This window comes from Haemaphysalis longicornis, unplaced genomic scaffold, assembly GCF_048455015.1.
Source record: "Haemaphysalis longicornis isolate Haplotype H1 unplaced genomic scaffold, Haemaphysalis longicornis Haplotype H1 scaffold_19, whole genome shotgun sequence".
Classification (NCBI taxonomy): domain Eukaryota; kingdom Metazoa; phylum Arthropoda; class Arachnida; order Ixodida; family Ixodidae; genus Haemaphysalis; species Haemaphysalis longicornis.
This window is the reverse complement of record NW_027526288.1, coordinates 3,340,410-3,348,474: the sequence shown is the minus strand read 5'-3', so window position 1 is coordinate 3,348,474 and position 8,065 is coordinate 3,340,410.

Here is an 8,065-nt window from a genome sequence, read left to right as displayed (position 1 = left end):
CTTCTCCCACGCCTGGTAGTATGATGGTGGAAAAACTGCCAGTTTACAACAGGGACCACAAGCCGTCGTAAATAGGCGCATTTACCACGATTGTACCTCTTCACAAAACGCAGTATCTAGCTGTGAATACTGCGTTTCTCCTAGTGGGAGTATTAAAAACTCCCACGCCTCCACCATCTCCTTCTCCTCCTCCTTCACCCCTTCCTCCTCTAGGCCTCCTTACAAAATGTCTGCCAGTTGGTGTTGTGTGTCGTGTGAGCTCCAGCGTCCACAAAAATGTATTGTCGTTGTGAACTTGCAGCCGCACGAACGGATGTGAAGTGCTTCCCGACAATCGAAGCTCGTTGCGAACATTGTGGAACCAGCCTAGACTGACGTGCGACACACTGCAACGTCACCTCCGTGTCACCGACCTTCGAGCCGACGGAATACGCCAGCGAGCAGACAAGAGGCCTAAATGCACTGATCGCTGAGAGTGGCTCGTTAAAAACAACGCGGTTGTGCCTCTGCGAGGTGGTTGAAGGAAGAGTTTCACGTTTTTTATTGTACCCAACATTTCGGGAGACTTGTGCCCCTTCTAGTGTCAAATAAACTCAGCGTGTTTCCCGCGTCACTGCACGGACGATTCTCCGCCACTGGAAGTGGGCGTTGTGCGTGAAAGACGGCGCCATGCCCGGAACGTCATTGGGAGGCCGAACGGTGACGGTGTGAAAGCAATTGTTGCGTATTTGCGCGGGTCTCGAGCAGAACACTCACTCATTCACACTCGCCGGCAGAATGAAAACTGTCCGAACTCTGAACGGCTGTTAGCTGTTTTTGTTAGGCTGTGTCTTTGGCTTATTGGCAGGCGAAGGTGAAGTTGGCCGGTAAAACGACGCAGGGCGGCCGCTTTTCTTGAGAGGTACGTGTGGTGCCAGCCGCGCCTGATACGAGAAGGGTGACTGCCGCGTGCCGCCGGCGATTAATTTCTTTCATTGGAAAGGGAGAAGGTAGGGGCCCCGTGGGAGCTCTGCGTACGCTAGGCGCGTGTAACCACAACCAGCAAACGCCATTCGAGGGAGCATTCTGTAGAGTCGACGGACGACTTCTTATTTAAGTTTTTATTTTTTTCAGGGGGGGGGGGGGGGTTGCAGGCGCAGGCGTCACACCGACTGAAATTTTTTCTTAACTTTGGGTTAGGGGAGAGAGGGGCAGTGCGGGTGGCAAAACCTGAAGCTCGCTCTCAGAACACTAAACGCAAGGAAAAGAGGGAAAGGAAGCATTTTGAGAAGTTGGTCGCCACAAGGCCACAAGGGTGGCGCACCTTTTTGAACAGCAGAGCACTTCTTTTTCGCGAACTAGTGAGCGCAGGTCTATCGGACGGAAATGCAATTTTGCGTAGCTTTAAATAAACATTCAGACATTACGGAAAGTTGGACACAAGAGTGACAAGTTCAGCGTCTGTACAGTGTCGTTTCTTTTTTTTTTCTTTTTTTATTACCGTCAAGGCCGAATAACCTTCCCGACTCCGCACTCCCAGTTAACAAGAGCAGATGCCACCACCCTTGGAAGACTACAGACAAATACGTACCCCCACAGAACCCTACTCCATGTGATTTACCACACCCAATACCCGTCTACCTGCAATTTCTGTCCAACGCCCGGCACACTGTACCACCCGATTTTGGAGTTCCAGAAGACCCCAGGCCTTGCCCCAATAACCTCCCCCTCCTACAAGCAGTGGGTGAACCGCCTCACGAGCCCGGACCTTGGGATCCAGCGTGAACTGGTGCAGAGGGCCTGGACCACCAGCAGAGCTCAGGGTATCCCGGAATAGGGAAGCCCCCTACCGGGCGGGTGCCCTAACATCTGTATCATTTTTTTCAGGTCAGATGCCCAATATGCTTCTGTATTTGTTGCCGCTGATTTAAAGCGTTTTGCTATCCCTCTAATGCATGTGTTGCTGTGACTTCCTGGGGAACGTGCCAGGAGGTGCGGCAACGTCAGCGTTTGGGAGGCAGCTGCAAGCAAACAGCGCACCGACGACAGGCTGACCTCATTGTTTGCAAATGCCTTAAATTTTTTTAGTTGAGTCGTGTTGTAGTAGATCAAGTTCTTACCAAGATACCTTGTGTTCTCGATGAAGGTGTTTTGTTGATTCAGTGTTTTTATTGTCTTATTAACGTGCTCACACGTATATCGTATTTATGTAATTTTTATGCAATAAATTTACTTTGCAGAAAACAAACTTTTCACGTTTCGCCATTCAACGTTTGAAGCGGAAAAGCGCTAGAAATTACGTAATCGTAAATGAAAAATGAAAATGCGGCCTGTGCGCTCAGTAAGAGCTCCCAAATACAGTAATAAATTCCTCTGCAGCGCTTATAACAAGCGCACAAAAAATCCTCGAATGCAGGTCAACACTGCTTCCAACGCGCCCCATGAAAACTCCCAGTTGGAGGAAACAATACACTCCCAATGGTGCCCCTGGAAACTCCCATTGTAGCGGCAGTAAAATGATACTCCCATATGCTACTGAAAAAATTGCGGAACTAATGGGAGTGAGGCGAAATTCCCATTGGAAGGAGTTTTGAAAACTCCGAATTTGTATTAAGTTATGCAACAAGCCATTTACTCCCATTCCGGCTTATTTGTGTACTGTGTGAATGATCACGGACTCGCAAGTCGCAAGTCAGCCTTCCGGCTCACCATCACCCCGAACACCCCACAGTTAACGGACATCTAAATAGTTTGTAGCTCTTGTCTCGAGTATAATGAGAGAAATAGGCAACACACGCTGCTTCCGCGGTGAATACCATCAGGGTAATTTTCGGAGAGCTAAGACCAGGAGAAGACCCACCACAACCCTAATTACTACGCGTACATGTCCCACTACAGACAAAAATCGATGGCTCTCACCACCCAACTTTCCTGAGTCGGACCAATCACACTCAGCCGGCTCCAGACCAACCTCTACCACCTCAATCATTTTTCACCATTTCTACCCTATCCAATACTTCAGCCCTTTCAGGTTTGCCCACAGGCTAGCACCCGTGCCATCTAGTGTGAGAATACTCATAATTCCAATTCTTCACTCCCGGTCGTACGGACCCGTCATGGTGGCTGAGTGGCTAAGGCGTTGTGCTGCTGAGCACGAGAACGCGTGATGGATTCCCGGCACCGGCGTCCGCATTTCTGATAGAGGCGAAAGTTGAAAACACCTGTGTGTTCGAGATTTCCGCGCAGGTTAAAGATCCCCAGGTGGTCACAAATAATTCGGAGCCCTTCACTACGGCTCGCCTCATCGCCTGCATTGCGTCGGCCCGTTAAACCCTACCAAAAATAAATAAATAAATAAATAAATAAATAAATAAATAAATAAATAAATAAATAAATAAATAAATAAATAAATCAAGCAAGTAAGCAAATAGGCAATCAATCAATCAAATCTTTGCAGCACGAGCATTCTGTTGACCGGCTGTCCATCACGGACCTATCGACTCAGCGCACGCTAACAGAAGAGCACGAGCAGGCAGCGAGAACCGGGGAATCCCGGACGAGAGAACGCCTCCCCCCTGCCGGCGATCTCACCCTTACGTAGTGGTGAACTCGTGATGAAGGAGGCTTATTTGCTTTTTCTCTCTCTCCTCCTATACACATCCAAAGCGGCTTATAGCAAACTCTAAGTGTGGCGAAAAGTGGTCGTTGTCAGTAGTTCATTGTAGATGGACTCGCCCTTGAAAACGCGCGCTAACGAGTGAACATGCCAAACAACGCCTACGGTCACAAATTCAGCCCCGCTGCTTGCTTATGAACGAACTAAATGGTGTTTGCGTCGAACCTGCCGGTGCCGGTACAAGACCCGCGAAGAAATTCTTTCGGACGAGTAATATGGTATCCCTCGAAGACCGAGCCCCGAAAGCCATATTTTGTCGTAGAGGTGTAGACGTGCTTAAAGTGTGTCTGCGTGTCGGTTTCGTAACAATGTGTATCTAATGTTGTCTGCGCCTCGTGCGGAAGGCATACAAATGCCAAGACCTATCCTCAGCTCATAAAGTGAAAACAGGCAGTTATAGGAGTTGCTCAATTTACTGCTAAACCAGGATGTAACGAACCTCTACGTAACAAATTTCTGGGTTTTACGAAGTTTTTCAATTCCCAATTTTCGACCTTCATTGAAGCCCTTGTGTTTGCGACCTCTATGTAACAAAGAAATTGTGACGGTTAACCTGGATGCGACGAATTTGATACGCTGACGAGTGAAGGTTTCTTGCCCTTTTCTGAAAAATCAGATGGCGAAGCGCACTAATTTATCAAATTTTCCCGCACCACAATCTCTCCTACGTTTCCATGTGTGAGTGTGGTGTCGGTTAGGTGCTAGGCCTTCGTGTGTTACAAGCTTATTGAACGTTATGGTTAGAATGGCAACAATCTCAAGGGTGGTCTGTAGTTGGATAGGGTGGCACACCATGGGATTTTCGGGCAATGATGACCACACCTCCTGAAGATGGACGGCCACCGTCCCTGTCCTTTCTAACTATCATGTAGCTATCCAAGAAATTTGTGCGCTGGGAGTTCAATTGTGTTTCTTGGAGACACATCACACTCGGCTGATTGCAATGCAATAACTCATAAACATCAAACTTTTAAGGAGGCCTCTGCACTTCCAAGATGGATAATTTCCCTTCCGATTATAGATATTTAAGATCTACTTGAATATGTGTGTGTATTCATGTTTGGTCTTTTGGTGCTTGTACTCTCGTAGAATGCTTTTCGCAACTATTTTCTTGGCCTAGACGACGGAGGCTGTTCGTTGGATTGCGATGCAGGGAGGAACGGCGGGTCGTCCATCTCGTCGGCAAATGTCCCAGGGATGCCCGATAGACCAGGACCGCTGGACTTGGCACACATTCATGTGCCCATTGTTTTTTGAGCCACTACCTCCGAAGGTGTCGGGAAAGCCACAGGCGGCACTGGAGTTACGGTGGGGGTGGGAGCCAATGCGGGACCCGCCGCGTCCATCTCCTCGGCATCCTCCAGTGGAAGCAGGGAGGGTGGCGAAGCAGGGGCCGAAGCGGCATTAGTGCCGACGGTGACTGTTGTAACCACAGCCGCCATTGACTCAGGAGCCGGTGTAATGACGAGTTGGGCAACCTGAGGCAACCCTGGGACGGGGAGGAGGGGTGGGGCGTACGACGGCCAGATAAGGTCCGACTCCCGGTACTGAGTCCCTGCCGAAACCAGGCGTCGCTTCGCCCCCCCCCCCCCCGGCGAGCTACGTTGGTCTATTTCCCCAGCGGGAAAGAGGCGAACTTCTTCCCTGCTTCTGAGCGGGTGATATTCTCCGTAGACTTGATGTTGATGAGTTTCTTTTCAAGTTGAAACTTTTCGCATCTCCTGTAGTATCCCGCGTGTGGATCCTGGTAGTTTACACAAAGAAATGGTTGTGTCTTGCCATTTCCGGACAGGTGGTCATGGTGGACGCATTTTGCATAGGTAAGTCGGCCACGGCAGGGGTTTGTGCTGGGCCCGAACCGTTGGCACTTGAAACAGCGCCGCGGGTTTGCGATGTAAGACCCGAAGGCATCCTATGAAACCTGCATTCAGGGTGGGTTGGCCTGTCAAAAGTTAAGATGGGGTGCTTCGTGGGCATTTGTCATCTATACGTATGGTAGTGCGCCTGACCCCTGTTACGCTTTGATCACGAAGGCCCTCCAGCAGGTCGGCTTTAGTTTGGTTCAGTAGATAAAGATTGGAGACCACGCCCTAGGAGCTGTTAGGCTGCGGTGCGGCGTGACTCGGATGGGCAGATTGGGGATGTGGTTTTGTGCAAGAAGTTTATCGGCCTGATCCTGGTTACCGAGCTCGGCAAAGATTTCACCGGTCCGATGGTTTTGGCATATATTATTCTCAAATGATGCCGTCAAGAAATTTTGAAAGAAGAAACATGGACTGTGAAGCAAGAGTTTTTGACCAGTCGATTGTTTCTATCACCAAGAACAGAGGGTAGTTCACGTTAGGAAAACTGTAGTTAGGAAGGGGTGGGAAATTTCAGTGCGGCCCCTGTTCGGGGGCCAATCATCTTTGGTGAGGCTTTTAGCAAATTCGATATGCTATAGTATAAAAGCAGGGGCAGGAGTAGTTTCTCCTGTAATTTTGACATGATAATCAGAGAGGAACCAGAGCACTCTGACCGGTGAACAGCCAGGGAGCCCATACCCCAGAGCTTACCTCTGGCTCCGACGGCAACCGTTTCTGGTTTCAGCCCGTCACCTTAAAGCTCATTACCGAGGTAGGACGCAGCATGTGTATGGGAGCTCGGAGTTCACGCCAATACCGTCACCATAAATACTCAAGGTTCGCCGTGCGGGGTAGTGGACAGATTGACTGGGAGTGCCTGATCGAACATCTGGAGGACTGCCCTTGATGACAGCATTTCCTCGACCTTCCCGAAACTGCGGTCTGCTTCACTGACCAAATGAGTGGCTTATTCTGGCGTAGTACAACCGTCATCCGCTGGACAGCTTGTGTCCAGCGTGGAAAACGCTTAGAATAGTATTGTGCGAGACCCAGAAATTAACGTAGGGCGGCCATAGCTGTCGGCACCGGTGTATTTACTATTGAGTCTACTTGCCATGAAAATGGCTAAATACTACTCGTAGTAACTGTGCGTCCAAGAAACGAGAGTTGGAACGTCAAAGAGGCATCTATAGTTGAGATTCACGCCTGCGTTCTTTATAGTTTCCAGAACAGTTTCCCGTTTTGAAAGATGTTATTCTGATGTCTTTCCAAAGATTATCACATCATCCATGTTGAACACACCAGGCCAGACATCAAGAATTGTCGCCATTGTCTACTGAAAAGCCACTAGGGCAGAAGCTAACCTAAATCAATCTTTTTTCACCGAAAAAAGCATTTCATGTGTGGTGAACGCTGTCAGGTCTCTGCAGTCAGGGTGCAAGAGAAACGGGCTGTAAGCGCAAGGCACGTCAAGTTTTCAGAAGTGTGTAGCGCCTACCAAAGCATAGAGAAATTCTGCTGTTTGAGCAACGGGGAAATGTCTGTAGAATAGCGTTGTTACGCTCCCGAAGTTAAACCCAGATTCTTATTCTGTCATCTTTCTTGTGAACAACAACAATGGTTTAAACCCATTTAGAAGCGTATATGTGTTGGATGATGTCAAAGTTTAGCAACCTGTGAAGGCAATTTTACACCATTGGAAGGGAGAATATGGCAGACTGCGAAGCTCAGACGTTACAGGCGGCACGTCTGGCCGCGTCTGGACACAATGCCTGTGACCCAACTCAGGACCGAGTGAAAAGTGAAGTTAACTCATATGCCAAGGCGGGCGTAACGTTTTCTTTAACGGGCGGGGCGCTTCACGTTTCGGGCATGAAGGAACAAGGCGCTAGGTCATTGACACGCTACGGTGGAGCAACAGATGTTTCTAGGCACTCGAGAGGGGAACCCTGAATACGGAGATTTAGAGTCCTAATATCATCAAGGCCAATCAAAGAGGTTTCTGTGCGAACAATATAGAAAACGAGTGATGCTGAATGCCCTTTTGAACGGAACATCCGCCTGAAAACAGCCTAGCACGGGAATTGGACTCCTAGTCGAGCAGAGTGACGTGAGGAGCAGGCAGGATCGAAACGCGTTGAAAGTGCGGCGAAATTCTTGCTCCACCAAAAATGAAGACAGACCACCCTGACTCGACAAGAAATATCAACTTGACATTCGCTACGTGCACTTGTATGTACACTTTACCACAGCCAAGACTTCATCACTACTGCCACATTGCGTAGCATCGTCATCATATCCCACTAAATGAGCCATGGCTTCCACTTGCCGTTTTGGGTTAAACACATTGTGAAAGTGACCTTCGCGAACCAAAAACAAACACATCTTGACGTGCACCGCACATTGCGATGCTGACGCGTGGTGGTTACACAAGCCACATCTGAAACAGTGCGGCGAAACGGAGTGCCAATCTCGGCGCTGCTGAGCGGGGCGGTTCCCCTGTGGCGCGCGTGACCCGTTCGGGCTCCTCGGGAATGTCTTATTAAAAGGGGCTGCAACCTGTAAA